At 33.3% G+C, this 22,608-nt stretch overlaps 1 long non-coding RNA gene across 2 annotated transcripts; it reads left to right on the top strand.

Moving 5' to 3' along the window:
• Positions 1–8,481: 8,481 nt before the first annotated feature.
• LOC127716422 (uncharacterized) lies at positions 8,482–10,705 on the top strand. Of its 2 annotated transcripts, none has more exons than XR_007988916.1 (2): positions 8,482–8,567; positions 10,363–10,705. It is a non-coding gene; the product is annotated as an uncharacterized LOC127716422 (long non-coding RNA). The 2 variants fall into 2 exon arrangements; XR_007988915.1 differs by lacking the exon at positions 8,482–8,567 and adding an exon at positions 9,117–9,198.
• The last annotated feature ends 11,903 nt before the right edge of the window (positions 10,706–22,608 follow it).

Here is a 22,608-nt window from a genome sequence, read left to right as displayed (position 1 = left end):
GATTGTGGCAACATTTACGGTCCGTCCAACCACTAGCTGTTAATTACTCCTGCCTGTGTTTATGTTTGTGCTTTAGCCTTGACAGTATTCATTTTTGCATTTTGTCTCAGATATGACTCAGAATTCTGTATGTGCTATGTACGTTTTGAATGTGGTAGCTGTGATTTAAATGTGCTATGTATGCTTTAAATGTGCTTTGACAATGATTATTTAGATTTGCATTTTGTCTGTCTTATAGATGATGACAAAATGCCTTTGAGTTTTAAAGGTGCTTTATGTGTTTTATTTATGCTTCATATTATTCGTATGTAATTAAATATTATTGAATGACGAAATCATTGTTATGTTTGTTGACATCTGCTGAAATAAAATTTGTAAACCTTATGTTTTCTTTATTATACAGTATTACATTGTACAGATAAATCACACTGAGATTCAACCAAACAAAGTATGATCAGAAACATACAATTCACTGCACTGTCTTATAATTACATAAGGTTTGTAATCACCATAATTTAAACTTACAACTGACACGTGTACTATTGACACCTATTTAATCACCCAAGTGAGAACAAAACTACCTGTAATTACATGAAATTGTGATTAACTAAATATCCAATATCCAGTATTTTCGCAGTAACAGCTTGTGAATAACTGATGTTTTCAGGTTCCCTTTTTTTTTTTGTTTGATTACAAACGATACACGTGGCATGATGTCATATTTCCAGTTGAATCAATTAAGATATGCATATGATAAATTATTTTGAGCGGGACATTATTACAAATTATTATACAGAAATACAAATCAGTGGTAGATTTTCATTATTAAATGCATGCATTCTTAATTTTCCTTTTATACATATCTTGTTAACGTCATTTATATTACTCGCTTCTAAAATGTTCAAAATAAATTATTTAATTAATTGTAAATCATTATTAATTTCAAATTAAGTAGTGATAATTAATTTCCAATAAAAACAAAATAAAACATCATACTTATATTCTTCTAGTAGTCCGATTTTGGTTTAGTCCGAGTTTGTTTGTGCATTGGGGTCTATTTAGGGGTATTTGGAGGGGCCTGAAGAAGGGAGGGGTTTACTATAGAACCCTATGGGAATTTATTATTTTTAAATTTTCAAATGACTATTTCTCGAAAACAGTAGGTGATAGACACATGCAGTCTTCAGTAATGAGAACAGGACAATACAAAAAATCAACCAGAATATAGGGTGAGTCCCTGGGGGTCATCCTTACCCCCTTCAATTTGAAAATGTACTTTTATCTTGTAAACCGTCGCGATCTCCACCCCTAAACTATATATATACTTGAATGGGACAATAAAAGGAATCAAATGAAAATAATTTGGGGGAGTCCCCAGTGTCGTCCCACCCCATCCTGTTTGAGAACTTGGAAATGGTCAAGACCCTCACCCCTAAACCATATATATTCATGTATGGGACAATAAAACAAATCAAAAATGAAATATAGAGAGAATCCCTGGGGTCACCCCACCCCCTCCTGTTTGAGAACTTGTAAACGGTCGAGATCCCAACCCCTAAGCCATATATATTCATGTATTGGACAATATAACAAATCAATTGAAATATATGGGGAGTCCCTGGGGTCACCCCAACCCCTCCTGTTTGAGAATTTGGAAATGGTTGAGATCCCCAGCCCTAAACCATATATATTCATGTATGGGACAATAAAACAAATCAAATGAAATATAGGGGGAGTCCCTGGGGACACCTCCGCCCCTCCTGTTTGAGAACTTGTAAACAGTCAAGATCCCCACCCCTAAACCATATATAGTCATGTATGGGACAATATAACAAATCAAATGAAATATATGGGGAGTTCCTCGGGTCACCACACCCCTCCTGTTTGAGAGCTTGGAAATGGTCGAGATCCCCACCCCTAAACCATATATATTCATGTATTGGACAATAAAACAAATCAAATGAAATATAGGGGGAGTCCATGGGGACACCCCACCCCCTCTTCTAAGAGAACTTGTACACAGTCAAGATCCCCACCCCTAAACAATATATTTTCATGTATGGGACAATATAACAAATCAAATGAAATATTTGGGGAGTCCCTTTGGGTCACCCCACCCCCTCCTGTTTGAGAACTTGGAAATGGTCGAGATCCCCACCCCTAAACCATATGTATTCATGTGTGGGACAATATAACAAATCAAATGAAATATAGGGGAGTCCCTGGGGTCATCCACCCCCTCCTGTTTGAGAACTTGGAAATGGTCGAGATCCCCAACCCTAAACCATATGTATTCATGTATGGGACAATATAACAAATCAAATGAAATATAGGGGGAGTCCCTGGGGTCACCCCACCCCCTCCTGTTTGAGAACTTTTAAACGGTCTAAACCTAAACCATATTTATTCCTGTTCATCATTTCAAAAAGATTTGAATGACATACAGGGTCAATCTCCTTGGTGTCACATATGCATATCACTTTACTAGACCAAACCAATATGAACTGGACTTTGCCCAATGTCAGGAGACCATGGGAATGACGAATTATGAGGGCTTTGTTTGGGAGACTTCGTAACGGCATCTTGTTACAATTATTTCTTGTTAATTATAAAAAAAATTTGATCCAAAAAATGAGTCTAGATTATTGAATTTACTTTAATTGTTTATTAAATTATTTCTGGGCCTATAATAATTTTCATTTATGGCTCATTTTGAAGAAAACATATAAATCTTTCAAGCAGTGTAAAGCCCAAGAATGTTTGACCAAATGCTTTATAATCACCTGTCATTTTATTCCAAACTTGGTATGGAGTAACATCATGCACTTGGGGGTGAAGATGGGGGTCATTTACATTGATATATGAGTTGCTTTTGAAAACCTCGATGAAATATTAATTAATTTGCCTTAATAATCAATTCATTTAATGAACATAAATGTACAATATACGAATGTTTAATGTTTGTTCTTTCAAATCTTAAAAAAAAAAATTGAAGCAACATTGCCACAGTTTTCATAATTACGTTTGCCTTGGTTTTTGGTTAACTGCCTTCAGCGCTTACAGTGCTTTGATTTTATTCTTTCATTATTCACTAGTCCAAGTTTGCGGAGCTAGACAGTTAAATAACAACTTCTGAGAAGGAAGTTAGAGCGCTGCTTTAAGCTCCTCCCATTGTTTGGTTTTCCTATGAAAAAACGACTAAAGGCGGGATTGGAGATTGCAAAAACTAAAAAAAAATCATTCAGAAAACGCACTCCTCTTGAAATAACAGACTTAAACTCACTCGAAGATCAAAGGAAAAATAACCATTCATGTTACAATTTTGGATATGTAAACTTGTTTCACCTGTTCAAAAAAAAAAGGTAAAAGTCAAAATACAGCCAACTTAAAATATATGCACAAAATACCTGTATATCGATATCAGTAACAGCTGTTTTAAGATTGAATTACATACAGTACATTAATCCAATCAATACAATGGACATCTTCCAATTGATATTAGAATATATTTGATACATTTATGTGTGAATTATTTTACAGTCGTTATGGAATAATTGTATGTGGACATTTCCAGTTCAAAATTAAGTTGAGATATATGTAAATAATACGGTAGATGATATATTTAGGAAACGTCAACGTAAGATGATTCATTTCCTGAGAAAGGCAATTATGTGTCCAGTGAAATATTCAACAATAGTGTCTTCAGTGTTACGTAGAGAAATTGTCAATATGTATGTACATAAGTGGAATACAAGAGGAATAAAAACAACGTTGTTTATTTTTTTCATTGTGATTTTATTGATATTTATGAATTCATATATCAAACCTGTTCGATTCATATTTGTTCATCAAAGTGTAAACAGTACGTGCCTTTTACCAGACATTGATCCTTTTGACAAATCAGTCATGAAGTATATATGGCATCCAAAGCCAATTGTTTGCGAACCATCTCCGTCCATTGTTTATATTGACAAGATGGGAAAACTACAACTGAACAGAAGTGAAGTTTCAAAGAATAACAACCCTTTCGATTGTTTTTATCGTTTGATTGAACGTTCCGGTGACAATGATGTAACACTATCACAGGAAGTCAAGTTTTTACGTCCAGTGTATATTCCTTCAGATTATGTAAATGTTAAATGTTTCGATGATCACAGACTTCTGTATGATACTGTTCTGCATAATGTTGACTATAAAACAGTTCGGAAGAGTAAAGAAATATTAAAAGAAAATGAACAATGCTTTAGTGTATTGATATTTGGACTTGATTCAGTGTCGCGATTGGCTGCACAGCGGAAACTACCTAAAACTATGAACTTAATCAAAAAGCTTAATGGATACACTTTCAAAGGCTACACAAGTATTGCAGCAATCACATATCCAAACCTGATTGCATCATTGACCGGAAAAACTGCGTACAGCAATGAACTACCGAAGTTAGACCCTAGGAAAGAATTCACCGATAATTACCCTTTTATATGGAAAAAAAACTTTTCCCAAAAAGGATATGTTACAATGTTCAGTGAAGATTTCCCAGAAATAAGCATTTTTAATTATATGCAAAAGGGTTTTAAAGATTCTCCGGTAGATCATTACCTTAGACCGTACTACGTAGCAAGGAAAAAATTGCACCCAGTGCAATCGAATTTGGACCAAGTGTTTATGTTCCTGGAAGATAAAGATATTAAAATGAGAAAATATTCATCTCTTTGTTATAAAAGTCGTCCAAAACATGCAATACATATAGATCACTATAAAAACTTTGTATCAACTTATAAAGGATATCGGAAATTTGGATTGTCATGGTTAACAGAGATAGGGCATGATTATATGAATTTCTTAGAACTTGCCGATGATGATATAGAACAAATGATTCAATATTTTTAAAAAGAAGGACTTTTCAAGAATACAATTTTTATTTTGTTTGGAGATCATGGTCCTAGGACGGATGAAATTCGAAATACAGCCATTGGAAGAATAGAAGAGCGTATGCCATGGTTAAGCATTGTTATTCCTAAACAAATTAAGAAGAAATACCCTCATATACATACAAATTTAAAAGACAACGAAAATAAGTTAACGTCACCATTTGATTTGCATGAAACTTTCGTGGACATACTTAATGAAAATTTTACGTTTTCTGAGGAAGTTATGAAAAGACCGTATCCGAGAGGGATAAGTCTTTTAAGGGAGAAACCAAAAGATAGGTCATGTTCTGACGCTGCTATAGCAGAACATTTTTGTGCATGTTATACATCACACAACGTGTCAGTAAATACTCGTATGATAAATATAGGAAAGTTTATTGTGAATTCAATTAACATTAAACTTGCACAATTTAAAGACAAATGCTCAAATTTATCTTTGTATCAAGTTAAAGAAGCCCAGGAAATCAAAACGGGTTTAGAACACAGAGAAGACTTTAGTAGAAAGACTTTGTTGAATCTGTTTTATCAACCAGAGGTTGAATCCGAACAACGTTACGTTGTTTTAATCGAAACTATCCCTGGTCATTCCTTATTTGAAGGTACAGTTAGTAGCAAAAACAATGAACTGACGCTTCTAGGTGACGTTAGTCGAACCAATAGATATTATAACCAATCACATTGTATATCCTTTAAAACTATGAAACATTTGTGTTACTGTAAAGATTTAACATTGTGAAATCAATGAACTATAAGTAATATGGGATCAATAACCGTTTGGTTATCATTTATAATGTAGAGGTTTTATATTTTTCAGACAATCATAAAACAGAATAAAACTGTGTAGAAATACTTTTGTTGAAGTAGCATTTTTATAGGAAACGATTAAACATTGTTTTATTGTTAGTACACATCGTCTAGGTATAAGTGTAGATACATATGACGTGAACAAATAAGTCAATTATTAATTCTCTTGACAACTGAATTTTAGTTCAACTCATCAGAGGTGCATTCAGGTGTATTATACATAACGTATGGGTTTAATGGGTAGTAATCACAAGAGTAAAGTGCCAAGCATTTCGTCAAATTGTTTTGGTTTGGTTTAATTTGTTTTTTAGCAGCCAACTTTTCTTTTTTATTTTAATCGATGTCTGAAACAGAATAGTATACTGATATGATAAATAGATAAATAAAAGAAAAGGATAAAACTTTAGGTAAGCGGGTTTTTTGTCATTTGAAGCAATGACAAATATATCGTCTTATTGTTTGCTTTCAGATTGTTTTCAATTCTCGTAACACTCATCTTATTGGTTGATATAATTTCAACATTTGGTTGCGATATTGTTCATATTCACTGGTAAAAATTATATATGTGTGTTTTATGCATTTATTTATTAGTTTTATGATTCTTGAATTATATTTCATATATACTAGCACGTTAAATTTATATTCTTAATTTTAACATAAACAGTCTGAGAAAAGAATGATGCTGTGCAATTCTGTCATTTTATTTTTGCAATTTTGTCGTCCCAACATAATACTGACAGGATGTAGAAACGTAATTTATAGCAATACGTATTTAGTTATGTTTTAATTTATCAAAAACAAAATAAATATAAGTACTGATTAAAACAATATTCATAGATATGAATACGGTGTCTGAAATTATAAGAATAAGTTTATTCACAGGATCTACTTTTTGTCTCTTTGGTTTTATCACCTCTTCAATTTTTAAATAAGGCTTAGATTTACAAATATTTTGGCCTCAAGAATCATTGACGAGATATTTATTGTCAACATGCTCATCTGGAGCAGTAAAATTGGCACCTTTAACGTTAAAAATAGGATGTAATACACCGTTTTAATAAGATTTCTACAGCTATAGTAAAACTTTAAATTAAAATATTTGTATTTGTGAAACAAACATCACCGCCCAAAACAGGAAAATTAAAAATAATAAAATCGTGTCTTTTGTCGTAAATTATTAATTTGATTTTCCCCTGTGAAAATGAAATATCAAAATTTCGAAAAGGACAACTATTGTTATTAATATTAGATTTATTTAAATCGAGTTCCCTTTGTCAAATTTGTGCAGCAATATAATCAAATTCTTGATCATAAAGAGTAAAAATATAATCAAGGTAAGGAAAAGTCTTATTAATGATAAGACGTATCTTTACTGAGTTTTTCAAGTTGCAGTTTTTTTTTAGATTTTTCATAAATAAATCATGGAGAGGTTTACTTGTTTAATTCAAACACCCATTTGGAATGTACCAATGTCGCCAAATGATTTTATTTTGAATTAGAAAATTAGTTCACAGAAGTAAATAGTCAACTTTTTTTTCACTAATTTTTCTGTAGAGTTAATATATAGTTTTAATCATTGAAAGGAAAATGTATTTCCACATTTAGAACACATATATGATTACGTTAAAACATCTTTTATGTATAGAAGTTTTATTATATCTAGTCTGTTGAAACAGCATTGGCATTATCCAATATAAATGGCATTGTTCGTTTCATCACATGGGAAATTACATTAAGTTGCTATTATGACATTACAATGTTTCTTGGATATAACACAACCATGTTGAACTATGTAGATATCTATAACTGTTCAAAACATGAATATTTTACGGAATTACGGAAGGAGAATACGCATCAGTCTGGAGCAAATAAAATTCAATAGCCAAAAATATAGATTAAAAAAATGAAATAAAACTAAAGGAAAAGCAAGAGTATATTTAAGAGAAAATACAAATTATATCTACATATATATGCATTTAAGAGGACAGAAAACACCATGATCAAATGTAAAAAAATCGAAAAGATAGGTATACCGTTTAAGAAATGCTTTAATGATTTGATAAACATATACCTTCTGTAATTTAGAAATATTCGTTCTATTAGCACTACTGTAACAACAGCCCATGAAAAGGCCGTGAAATGTCTGTGAAATATCACAGGGCCGTGAAAACCCCGTGAAAATACCCCGTGACTTTTGTAAAAAAAATATTTCTAAAGGCCGTGAAAAATATTTGATGTTAGAAAAAGACCGTGAAATTTCAATATCCCGTGAAAAGGCCGTGATAATTTGTCCTTTCATGCTTAATAAAAAATATCACGGCCTTTTCACTGGTTGTTGAAACCAGTGAAAAAGCCGTGATATTTTTTCATGTCAATTTTTTCTTATCCTAATTCAGATTTAAAACATCGCATGTGATTATTGTAATATGGTCTAATTATTTCCACTCACATTTTTCTAAATATCCTATAAACTTGTCATTATAAATATATGTCTGTTTAAATATTATTATATGCAATACTACTGTACAGGATTGACTTTTCAATGGAACCATTCATTGTTATAATTAATGACTTTGTGCCAATAAATATTTTGTATTTAAAGAAAAGTATTTTGCTTCTCGTCTGTACATTATTATAAACAATGTAAACATTAATTTCAATTGGAACCGAAATATGTAAAAACGAGAACTTCCCGGAATATCAGACCGTATCCGGATTCGTGTTTCTTTTAGAGCAATTGTAACATTTCCGCAGGCTAGGTAGGAAATTTGAGAGACGCCGAAGGTCGATTAATATTTACTTTATAGATGCAAGACGAGTGACAGCAAGTTTGAGGTAAGTTAAGTTATTAATATTTTATTCTTTTATGCATCATATCACCAAAATGTTGATGACGTTTGTGAGCATTTCCATTGGCATTGAACTGATTTTCACTTAATTTGCAGAAACCGCGCAAAAATGCATGTGATATATTCACTTATATTTGAGGTTGTTGCACATGATTCCTTTAATCATTTTGGTTAATGTTTTCTAAGACTTACCGGATCCTTTAAATACGATTACGGTTTTGTTTTGTTTATGTATTTGGGGAAAAAAGGGGTGGGGGTGGGGTCCTTTTCCCCCACACTGGCCACATAAAAAAAAGACATTTACGTACAGTACACTACGTAGACATAGACATAGATAATTGGAAATGATTATAATAGCAATAAGTATCTCTGAAATGGAGTTCACTCTGATAATCAGAGGCGTAACCCCCTTTTGAATGTGTCGGGAGCTATTTAAGTATTTTCTGACTTGGCCGTCGGGACACAGAGTTCAAAAGGGATTAATCAGAGGCGTAGCAGGGAAAGTATTTAATAGAGCAATTGTAACATTTCCGCAGGCTAGGTAGGAAATTTGAGAGACGCCGAAGGTCGATTAATATTTACTTTATAGATGCAAGACGAGTGACAGCAAGTTTGAGGTAAGTTAAGTTATTAATATTTTATTCTTTTATGCATCATATCACCAAAATGTTGATGACGTTTGTGAGCATATCCATTGGCATTGAACTGATTTTCACTTAATTTGCAGAAACCGCGCAAAAATGCATGTGATATATTCACTTATATTTGAGGTTGTTGCACATGATTCCTTTAATCATTTTGGTTAATGTTTTCTAAGACTTACCGGATCCTTTAAATACGATTACGGTTTTGTTTTGTTTATGTATTTGGGGAAAAAAGGGGTGGGGGGGGTCCTTTTCCCCCACACTGGCCACATAAAAAAAAGACATTTACGTACAGTACTCTACGTAGACATAGACATAGATAATTGGAAATGATTATAATAGCAATAAGTATCTCTGAAATGGAGTTCACTCTGATAATCAGAGGCGTAACCCCCTTTTGAATGTGTCGGGAGCTATTTAAGTATTTTCTGACTTGGCCGTCGGGACACAGAGTTCAAAAGGGATTAATCAGAGGCGTAGCAGGGAAAGTATTTAATATTTTTACGGCTAAATGTCCTTTCTAGAAGGGTTTGTGCCATATCATAAGAATAATTGGTATGGCAATGAGGTGTTTAAAAAATAATTGGTATGGCGAATGTGCCTGCAGTAAAAGTTGCTACCCCCTGGCCCCCTGTAAAATAAATAGCTGTGACTCATTACGGCCACTTAGTCTAGACAAGTTTGACTTTAGCCATACATATTATTACTTCAAAGAAACATTTAAATTTAATAGTCTGTCTTAAAAGTGTCTTTAGTCTTTAAAAAAATCTAAAAAAAATAATATAAGATGAAATACAGAACTTTGTTAAGTAATGATGCCATATATATTGGATAGGGGGTAGATTTTCTGGAAAATGGTATGAAAATATGGGAAAACCTATGCATGTTTCCAAGTGGCTGTTCTGTTTTAATGATGTTTTTTTAGTATTTTTCATACCATTTTCACCTCCAGTATGAAAATCTGCCCCCTATTCAATATGGGGTCATTAACCGTGAAGTCGTGTATTGCATGGAATAATATTGTAGCTGTTTTAAGTACATTTATGAACATAAATGCCAAAAATTAATTTGAATATAAAAATAGTTTTTTTATATACATGTATAATATATGTAATGTTTCTTTTATATTTATTCTAGGAATGAAGAGCAAAAGGATATAGCAGTCTTTATATAAAATAGTTCAGGAATCCAGTTGGAAAGAAGAGCTTTTCAGTTAAACGTATTTCCTGGGAATTAACAGGAACTTCTATAAATGTTTTTCTGGAATAGTTATTCAAAAGGGCAGTGAACATGGTGAAGTGAAGGATTACATTAGACAAATATTGCTGAAGTGGTAAAATCAGACCCAAGAGATGTACAAAATTTCTACAATACATGTTACAGCTGACTTTAGCTACTTAATCACATTGACATTTGTGTGCTTTTATGTTTTCTTTACATACATGTAATTACTACAGTTCTATTAAAATTAATATTTTTATTCTTTGTCACAATTATTACTAAAAAAAATACATCATTTTAATATGGTTTTTCATAGTCTCACTTGCATTGTACTTAAATAAGTTGGCTGTAGATGTTTACACTAGGTTTTCAGGCATTTCACTTCACTTGATTAAAACAGCATTTAAATTTTATGTTAAATTATGGCCTGAAAAATACATTTAACATTTTACAGGAGTTTTCACAATCAGTGAATGGCTGTTTATCACAGTAGTACATGTACATTTCACGGTCTTTTCACAATGGGCACATAATTTATCACGACTTTTTCACGGTGTACATTTTTGTTTTTCACAGGGTTTCTACGGTCTCTTTACCCAAGTTTTCACGGCCTTTTCACGACAAATAAAGGCATATACTGTACTATATCTACATTTCACGGTCTTTTCACAATGGGCACATAATGCATTATCACGACTTTTTCACGGTGTACATTTTTTTTTCACAGGGTTTCTACGGTCTTTTCACCCAAGTTTTCAGGTGGCACCTCTTCACGGCCTTTTCACAGCCTTTTCATGACAGTCATTCCACGGTATTGTCACGGATAAGTTTCACGGCCAACCGTAAATTAACCGTGACAAACACTGTAAAAATCACCAGCATTTTTACGGATATTTTCACGGCCAATCTACGGGGCATTTGTTCCAGTAGTGTAGGTAATTTGGTAAACAAGGAGTGTCCTGTTTGGTTGAAAATTGTAGAGTGTGATATCTCATGTCTTACTTTATCCAAAATTATACGGTTGGTAGGACTTTAATAAACTAAACGTGCATTTCTCTTTTTGGTTTAACATTGTATCATGTCATATGAGGTTTATGCTTTACCGACTCATAAAATAATTGGTCATTAGGTATTGGTATTTGTATTAGCGCATTTGTTTCTAACATAAACGATGTAAACGATTACGCGCGTAGTCGTTTAATCCATTTGTTTCTTACATTTTTTGGTCAACGTTGACATCGTTCACATTAACGATGTACGCGCAAAATCGCGTAGTCGTTGATCGTTAATCGTTGAGACGTATAAACGATACATTTGTTTCTGCATCTGTCGTTTAAATAATTACGAGCACCTGTTGTTTTTTTAAAGTCCTGGTCATTCATTTCCCGCTTTTTTACCGGTTTGTTTACAGTGCGTGCATGTAACCTATTTCTGTGTCACTACGCCGGGTCGATAAAGGTCATTAAATGATGTATTTATTTCTACCAGCTTAACTTCTACTAAACGATAGTCATCGATGACAAAATGTCGGGTTAGAAACAAATGCACTCAAAAAGTTGAACCAAATTTTAGATTTAACCCTTTAGCCCCCAATCCCGCCTGTAGGCGTGATGGCGACAACCATTCTTTGATGGCCCGTATGACCCTCCATACATTTTTTGAACTGCCCCAGCTGAACTGTCATGATAGCAGGGACTTCAACCAAGCAGTTCATGGTCCATAAACTCTTCTCAGATGTCTGTTCATGAAAATATGGCACTTTGAAAGCCGTTTAAGAGTTCAAAATCGGAAAAACGTGAAAAGTAGCCAAAATCAGGTAGGGGTGGGCATCTTTTGATGGCCACTACGTAACTGGTAGTGACTGTAGGTATAAACTATTATCATAAATGCATGCATAGGTGGTACAGGAACACAACGAGGTATAATATGGCCAATAGGAATCTAGTCTGTAAAATCTAGGTCACCGTTTTGTCAAAAATCCGTAAAAACGGACATTTAGACAGACCTGACTTGACAATAACAATTCCCCAGCAAGACACTTAAGTCCAATATACTCCCAGTTAGCATGAATGGACTGCTGTAACTATAGGGTAATACTTGATGACAAAGAAAAACAGCCTGGTCAATGTTCACCTCTCAAGGTCGTTTTAAAATCGGAAAATAGACGGAAAATTAACATTTTTCAGTGGGGGTGGGTTCAAACCCACGAGAAAATATATTAACACATCTTTCTGCTGTTTCTATTTTAGTAGAAGGATATGTAACATTGTTCTCTGTGATTGCCTTAATTGTGCCTATTAGGACATAACGGGCAACCTGGTTTATCTTTCAGTGTATCTGTTCCAAATGGTTTCATCGAAATTATTTCACAAAGTTGTTCTTTATCGTCACGCTCCAAAATTTATCGTTAACGTCAAAAACAGTTAAAAAATACCGTTTTCGTTATTTGGCAAAATACCTCCATTACGACACTCTTTCAAACATTTCTGTGTTGCCTTCATAAATGGTTCGAATTGTCTTTTAAACTGGCCCGAGTTGTCTTCAAGAGTGGCCCGGGATGTCTGAAGATTGTTTCGAGTTGATTTGGTCTGACTTGTCTTTATAAAAATAAGAAGATGTGGTATGATTGTCAGTGAGACAACTCTCCACAAGAGACCAAATGACATAGAAATTAACAACTGTAGGTCACCGTACGGCCTTCAACAATTAGCAAAACCCATACCGCAAAGTCAGCTGTAAAAGGCCCCGAAATGCCAAATGTAATACCATTCAAACGAGAAAACTAACGGCCTCATTTATGTACAAAATAATGAACGAAAAACAAATATGTCACACAGCAACAAACAACAACCACTGAATTACAGGCTCCTGACTTGGGACAGGCACATACAGAATGTGGCGGGGTTAAACTTGTTTGAAGTCGCCAACCATCCCCCTAACCTAGGACAGTGGTGTAACAGTACTACATAAGAACAATCTATAAAAATCAGTTGAAAAAGGCTGAACTCATCAGATGAATACAAATAGAAATACATCTAACAAAAACACAGAGTGGACGTGGACGGGTACTTATACACCCCCACAACAAAAAGACACTAAAAGTACAGATCTGAGAGTACTCGCAGTTACTGACAGCTAGTTCAAAGACAATTACAACTAATAAAAAAACAATCATGCATCTAAGACTAAAATACCAATCAGTACACACCAAACATCCAATGGATTTAGTGTAAAGACGTCGTAAACAGTCATAGAAAAACATGACCTTGTACAATGCCAAGATACAGGTATCAACAGATTGTAGAGCCATTAAGGAGCATATGTATATAAAAATAATATTTAGTTTGATTTTAATATACTGATAACAAAATCAATATTAATACCAATAAAAACAATATTCAAAGATCTAATTACAATGTTGAGTTGGTAACCTTTTAGAATAAGTTTATTCAACGGATCGATAAGTTTACCCGGATCGTTTCTAAATTTCCGGGCTACAACACAACTTCAAAAACAAATCTTCATCTCTATGGAAGAATTTAGTAAAGGTTTTGTGTAGTTTGTGGTAACGAAATCCCTGACTTAATAATTAACCAGTAATAAAATTGAGAATGGAAATGGGGAATGTGTCAAAGAGACAACAACCCGACCATAGAACAGACAACAGCAGAAGGTCACCAACAGGTCTTCAATGCAGCGAGAAATTCCCGCACCCGGAGGCGTCCTTCAGCTGGCCCCTCAACAAATATATATACTAGTTCAGTGATAATGAACGCCATACTAAACTCCAAATTGTACACAAGAAACTAAAATTAAAAATAATACAAGACTAACAAAGGCTAGGGGCTCCTGACTTGGGACAGGCGCAAAAATGTGGCGGGGTTAAACATGTTTATGAGATCTCAACCCTCCCCCTATACCTCGAGCCAATGTAGAAAAGTAAACGCATAACAATACGCACATTAAAATTCAGTTCAAGAGAAGTCCGAGTCTGATGTCAGAAGATGTAACCAAAGAAAATAAACAAAATGACAATAATACAAAAATAACAACAGACTACTAGCAGTTAACTGATCATGACACGCCAGCTCCAGACTTCAATTAAACTGATTGAAAGATTATGTATTCATCATATGAATATCAGGCACAATCCTTCCCGTTAGGGGTTTAGTATCATACCATCATAACATATATGAGAAGAACATAACCCGTGTCATGCCAACAACTGGTTTTTAAATAAATGTGTTTAGTGCCGATGCAAAGACCCTATAAGTGAATCAATATTAACGCCAAAATATGGAATTTTTAATGACCTGACAACAGTATCGTAACTATATCCCTTCATAATAAGTCTATTTAAAGGTTTTGTTAGCTTCAGAGGTGAATACTGACATTTTTGTGCTTTATAAAGAATATTTCCATAAAAAATTGGATGTGAAATACCTGAACGTATAAGAAGTCTGCATGTTGAGCTATATTTACGAATGATGTCCTTATACCGATGATAAAATTTAGTAAATGTTTTGACTAGTTTGTGATATCGAAAACCCTGGTGTAATAATTTTTCAGTAATACATAAATTTCTCTCGTTAAAATCTAAAACATTGTTACATAAACGAGCGAATCGTACAAGTTGAGATATATAAACACCGTAAGATGGTGACAAGGGAACGTCACCATCTAAAAATGGATAATTAACGATAGGAAATGAAAAATCATCTCTTTTATCATATATTTTAGTATTAAGCTTTCCATTAATGATATAGATATCAAGATCGAGGAAAGGGCAGTGGTCATTGTTAGTATAAGCTTTATTTAAAGGAAGTAATACATAGATTACGTTCATTGAAATCCAAAACGTCACAACAGACACGGGCATAGCGAACGAGTTGTAATATGTAAACACCGTAAGATAGTGCCAAAGGAACATCCCCGTCCATAACGGTAAGTGTTGTTGATTTTATCAATTAAATGCAATTTAGACGGGTCTTTACTGAGTTCGGTCATAAACTGTGATTCATGACAGTACAAGAACAAGTCTGAAAAGAGCGCATTTTTTTATCATTTAAATCAAAACTTATACTCTTTAGAACTGAAAAAAAAACAAATCCAAATGAAAAGAACTAAATTCTACCATTGTAGCGAACATGCGTTTGGTATTCTAAATTATAACCTTGGGATCTCTGATGAGTGTTTTTCTACGAATAAAAATGTTTTAAATAGAAATTGATACCTAAACTAGAAAATGCTGCCATGTTGATAAAAAGGTAACGCGGTTGTTTTAAATGTATCATATCTATTTTCTGGTCCATAAATAAAATATTTCACTCATCTTCCTCAAACTTGTGTTTGTTTATATGTGCAACATGAATCCTCCATTCATATAGAGAACTACCGGATGTTCTCGCACATGCAGTATTTGGCAAACCTTCAGTTTATAAGCTGACCGTAAGATAATAAATAGAATGTATAGAAAGAAGAAAAAATAATTTGATTATACAAGTGTATTTACTTAAATATGTGTGAAAAATTAATGGTGGCTCATTCAGGAGGCAAACAATTATAGGGTCTATTTTTTTTTATATTTTGAAACCACCCTAAATATGTTGTATGAAAAATGATTTATTTGCAATTGTTTTGTCGTAGGAAAGATTTCAACTTCATCACTTGTAATTCCTGGTTTAATAGTTTCCTTGTAAGCAGCAACCCTCTATTAAGGAAACAATGATAGGAAATGCAAGCTATGGAATATCGTATCAACTGGGAGATATATACTCCATATGCAGCGCTTGGAATGCTGCTTCATAGAAATTTCACAATTCGGAAGGTGAAATCATTTCTTTTGTCGAAAGGTTTTGTTATCAATCGAACCTTATTATCAAGATATAAAGGCAAGACACGAGTTAGACTTAACCGTATCTGTTGTATCTTTTATTTCATGTTCGACGAGATAGTAGCAGCTCAACATAGTTACCAAACTTTGAATTATTTAGTTTGAGAACATCATCTATATATCGGAACGTGAAGTTAAAGAATAAGGCTAGCTGCTTTTCAATCTGCCTAGGAAGGTCCTATTTGAAGTTTGCTTCATATGAACAAAGGAACAAGTCGGCAAGAAGAGGAGTAAACTTGGCTCACATAGGAATGCTGATTATTTGTTGAAAAGCACGTCCCCAAACGTAACATATTATGTTGTTAATCATGAAATCAATCATCTTGCTAATGTCAGTTTCAGAAAAATATATGTTTGAATCAGAATGTTTTTTTCTATACAAAGTACCATTTATCCCTTCTTAAGACAAGATAATTATATAGATAGATCTACGTTAGCCATTCTTTTTTATGAATCAAAAAATGTTCTATTTCTTTTACTGTATTTTATCCCTGCCCTCTTCTATGGTTTTACTAAGAATTCTTATATCATTCTCTATTTGCCTTTTATTAGGTCCGGGATTTGGAGTAATTTTTATACGACCCCGTCGTCAGCGTCGTCGTCGTCCGAAGACATTTGGTTTCCGAACAATAACTTTTGTTTAAGTGTATGAAAAATCGGGGGTCACAATTTATTTTGCTAATTCTTTGTATATAGTCTGAAAACAGATTTACTAAGTATTGCGCAACAGCACAGTGTATTGCACAAAAGCAAGAAATCTTCAATTGAATATAAATTCAAATCATATAACCAATTTCAAGTTCTTTGACTACATTTATTCTGTGTCAGAAACCTATAATGTGTCAAATATTTAATTACAATCCAAATTCAGACCTGTATCAAGCTTGAATATTGTGTCCACTTTTGTCCCAACTGTTCAGGGTTGGACCTCTGCGGTTGTATCCAGCTACGCTCGGCGAAGCAGTTCATTGCATGTAGGTAAAGTAGTGATCTGGTCCAGTTTGAAAACATCAAAAATTAGTATGTCTAGATCTGAAGCTTTCAAACTGTTTTATACACTCCCTCTACATTAAATTGTCCTTTATTTCAGTGACAGTCTATAGACTTTTCCATGATTTTGATATAATTTGTCCCAATACTAATGCACTACACTGTAAAAATCTTTCTATAATAGAGCAGGTGCGCTTTTTTGAAATTTGCGTTTTCTGTCTTAAATAAATGCACTACGATATAACTGTTTTCTCGGACCAGTGTTTGTTACATGTCTGTTTTGTTTTGTTAACGTCATTCTGTCGGGCTGTTCAATATAGTTTTTGTAAGAACTCTTCGACTGCTTTATAAATTGTTTATATATTCCGTTATTGTAATCCTTATTCAATGTTATGACTTTCGGCCTCATTCAATTTTTTCGTTACCCTGAATAAATCATGATTTTACGAAATGGCAAGAAAACAAAACACACCACTCCTTCAAGGATATTCACGTGCTCCAAAAACCTGATTCCAAATATAAATTCAACCGCCGTCAAACGAAATTCCCCTTCTAAATTTAGCACTTTTTTACAATTGTGTCAAAGGTGACAATGCTACTGCAGCCAGATTATCAAATAAAAATGGACGTGGATATCCACAAATATTCCCGTTCAATGCCAATAAATGACTAACAATACTGTTAGGTCAACAGTGAATGGGAGAGCTATTTTGCTTTCCTTTTCCTGTGACATTACATGAAAAACTCAAAGCCTCATTTATCTGGTTACTTGAACAAAGCTAAAATCTGGTATACAATATGTAGGATTAACAGGACGGGAACTTTTTAGATGAACACAGGAACTTCTATACCGCTTCCGAAAACCTAAGAAAGTCAAGTATAAGTTACCAACATTTAGGTAAACACAATCACAATATTAAATTTATAAAATTCCAACCACTCGAAACGATCCAGAAACAAGAGCAATCGCATAAACAATTTGAAGATTCCCGTAAAATTATCGAACTGTCTTGGATTAAACGACTAAAATCTGGTATACAATATGTAGGATTAACAGGACGGGAACTTTTTAGACGAACACAGGAACTTCTATACCGCTTCCGAAAACCTAAGAAATTCGAGTATAAGTTACCAACATTTAGGTAAACACAATTACAATATTAAATTTATAAAATTCCAACCACTCGAAACGATCCAGAAACAAGAGCAATCGCATAAACAATTTGAAGATTCCCGTAAAATTATCGAACTGTCTTGGATTAAACGACTGTAGACAATAGTGACAATATACTTGGACAATGGAACATATCTAAAATTCCTTCTATTGATATCATCAATATTGTTGATAAAAGACAACGTAATAATAGGTCTCATGGAAAACGTATCAATTGAAATCAACGAATTAAACATCGTTTAAATTATACACTTGATGATCTATCTATATTTAAAAACAATGGTAGGCATCAATTATTATGTTAACTGGGTCAAATACCAATAAGTAAATTACATGATATTTGTAAGGAGTGTGACACAATCTCGTTCTTCAGCCCACTCTATGAATATTCGCGTATAATTACAGCTTTTTGCCACCATAGGCTGTTCCCGCTTATCGATAAACCTGAAGATCGTAAACGGCATTTTCTGAAAATTAAATATATTAACAAAGGTATTGATTTCATATATTTAATGATTCTGCCATTCAAAACTTTATACTTACCTATTTTGATAACACAGAACCACCTATTATTTCGTATACATACAAAAAAAAAAGTTTTATTTTTAATTATACGCCAGTAACATCAGTCGTCAGTGTAGAAAATAATACTCCTCTAACTTTAGGCTGTGAATCGTAGAATTTTAGATATAATCCCTATGACCATGTTATTACGGAGACCTCAATATCGTTTAAGACCGAGAGGTTAAAAACTTTTTGAAAAACAAAATGAAAAAAGGACCAAAATATCGTTCTCCATCTAAAATAGATTGGAAACATTGTCGTCAGGTCACAAAAGACGCTCTTTCATCGTATTGTAAAAATTAATGTAAACGAGAAAATCTGATAAAAAATCTCTTGATTCTCATTTAAATAAATGTATGAATGTTTTGGATATTCGAATATCACATTTTGAAAATAATTCAGAAATAAATAAAAGAGTACATAATACTCATGTTTCTAGAATAAGAAACAAACTTCAAGTACTTTCAAAGCGGTTTGTGTTTGTACCGGCCGACAAAGCAGCCAACAATGTGGTGGTGGTATGCCGTTAATACTACACGGACGTTATGCATTCAAGTCCGTGCGCTCCACAGAGAGTCATATAGTAAACCATCATATCATAACCACATCACAGCTTAAGGCCTCTTCTGAACATTTGAAGGTCCCTACTATGTATTGGTTAACTAAACTGCACAAAAAACCAGTAACATATCGTTTGATCTCGGCCTCTAGTAAGCGTTCTACAACTAATCTTTAAGTGCTTTTAACTAGTTCCTTTACTACTATCAAAGAACTTAATTATCATTAACTTTTGTAATAAAATATATGAAAATAGTGGAATTAACTATTTTTGGAGTGTAAAACAAATTCTTTGGATGTTTTAGATACATTACGTGCTTTTAATGGTCCTTTTGATTCTGTTGGCAGTTTTGACTTTTCAACTCTTTACACTACATTTCCCTACAATCATATTTAACAAAAGTTTTCCTATTTAATTAAATGGTCGTTTGGTAAACCTGAATGCAAAAATATTTGCTGCAACTCATTTAAAGCCTTCTTCTCTAATGAGAAAGGTAAATATGGTAGATATACTTACTGGCGGTGTGATGAGATGATTGAAGCTGTTAATTTTCTCCTCGATAATATTTATGTACGTTTCGGCAGGTTGTAGGTATTCATATGGGCACCACTTGCCCCCTTTTGATAGCAGACTTGTTCTTGTACTGATATGAATCACAGTTTATGACCAAACTCAGTAAAGAACCGTCTAAATTGCATTTAATTGATGAATTCAACAACACTTACCGTTATCTTGATGATATTTTTTCGTTAAATAATCAACAATTTTCTAAATATACTGCCGAAATTTACCCAAACAAACTTACTTCAAATAAATCAAATATAAACGGTAATAACTATCCTTTCCTAGATTTAGATATTTCAGTTTTACAAGGGAAACTCTACGCTAAAATTTACGACAAAAGGGTCGATTTTTCGTTCCCTGTTGTTAATTTTTCTTTTTTGGAAGGTGATGTTCCTTTAGCACCATTTTACGGTGTTTATATTTCACAACTCGTTCGCTATGCCCGTTTCTGTTGTGAGGTTTTGGATTTCAATGAACGTAATCTATGTATTACTGGTAAATTATTAAGTCAGGGATGTCGTTACCAGAAATTACTTAAAACCTTTACTAAATCTTCCATAGATATAAAGATTTGGTTTCGAAGTTTGGTTGTTCTTGTAGAAAACTAATTTCAAACGGGATAGCACATCCTCATTTTTACGACATTTAGAAACGATCCGGGTAAACTTATCGATCCTTTAACATGTTTATATACAGTTATTCGTAAAGGTTACCAATTCAACACTGTAATTAGATCTTTGAATATTGTTTTTATTGGTATTGATATTGATTTTGTTATCAGTAAATTAAAATCAAACTAAATATTATATATATGCACATTCAAGGCTCTACAGTCTGTCGATACCTGTACCTGTATAAAATCAATACAAATCTACATGAGACAGCAGTTTCTACGTTTAATTCATAGAAAATTTAGAGGGCCTGCTATTTATTTCGAGGTGGGTGTTGTTTTTTTTCTCTCCCATTTATTCATGAAATAAAAGTATTATTATTGTTAAGAATATTGTAATCTTTTCAATTTTTACGTTTGTAAATGGTATTAGGTTTGACCTCTATAAATTATGCATACTTTGAACTGTAAGCAATTTTGTATGTTTATTTTACCTGTATGGTTTCCTACGGGATTCCCCAGACATGCGTGAGATCCATACATGTGAACCTCCCGACGGGAGTACAATAATCCCGGTTTCAGGGGTCTCCTCCCGTCCTCCGGTTGATGAGAAAAAAATCCCGTGTATAAAATATTTCATGAATGAACATTTTCCGGCGCCATTTTTTACTACGATATTTACAAATGTTATTAAAGACATAAATCCCCGAGTGTATCGAAAGTATCTGGTATTACTGACATTTTTGATTAAGAAACATGTTTACATTTTGACCAGGCCGGCGAGTAATTACCAAGTGATAATAGTTTGATTGAACAATAAACAGGTGACATGATATTAAATACTCGATAATCATATTGCTTCTGTCTATGTCACACGTCAAGGATGAGTAAAGGTTAATACCGGCTTTGATAGAAAAGTGCATTGTTTTTGTCAAAACATCGATCGGAAGGTTTTGATGCCAAAAACCATTTATAAACTTTCAATTCAGCAAATAAATACTAGCTATTTCACATGCGGATATAAGGACCTTCAGCATGCTCAAGTGCAACCAAACTGACAGCAGAAAAACATTGACTCAACAATAGTACACAGCCTTCTAAGTGTTAAGATTAACAACTACACAAACTGTTACAAGGATAAGGATTACTTTATTACAGAGTCAAGTGTATTAAAAGCAGCCAAGTCAGCTTCTACTTCATAGAATAACACAGTGTGCCAAGACAAGTTCTGTAGAACTTATTAAAAAACATTTGTCCATGTAATATAGACAGTGCTTTACCTTATATATTTTAAAGTGTTTAAAACAATGAGTCTTAAGTTTTCTAGCAAAATGACTTTCTTAATGCTTAAAAACGTTGCATAACTTTGGTTATTGTTTGTTTGTTTATTTATCACGTTATAAATATGTATAGCAAAATTTTTTTTATATATCTATGCCTATGACATTGAATACAAATAAAACAGATGGAGGCATAGATAAAACACTATACTTAAATTTTCTCTAAGTACTCAAAGAAAAGGTTAAATCATAGAAATGATTATGATAGTTGACTTTATCCAATTTGTGTCCATTTCATAAAGTTTGTGCTTTAAACTTTGGGTTATCAAACTCAGTAGGCAGTTGCATCATGGTCTTTGGACGTGTCATATCCCAAAGTCGGATCACTTTGACCTTGACTTTGTCCTTTTATATCTATGATAGTAAAACCTTGTACAATTCGTGTCTGGGTCATACCTTTTGTACATGTACCTTAAAATTTTTGTAAACCTAGCGAGTAACTGCATGGTATGCAGTTTAACTGTTGCA

The sequence above is a fragment of the Mytilus californianus genome, unplaced genomic scaffold (assembly GCF_021869535.1).
Source record: "Mytilus californianus isolate M0D057914Y unplaced genomic scaffold, xbMytCali1.0.p SCAF_9, whole genome shotgun sequence".
Lineage (NCBI taxonomy): Eukaryota > Metazoa > Mollusca > Bivalvia > Mytilida > Mytilidae > Mytilus > Mytilus californianus.
The sequence above is the reverse complement of the archived record's forward strand: the minus strand, read 5'-3'. Positions and strand labels throughout refer to the sequence as shown.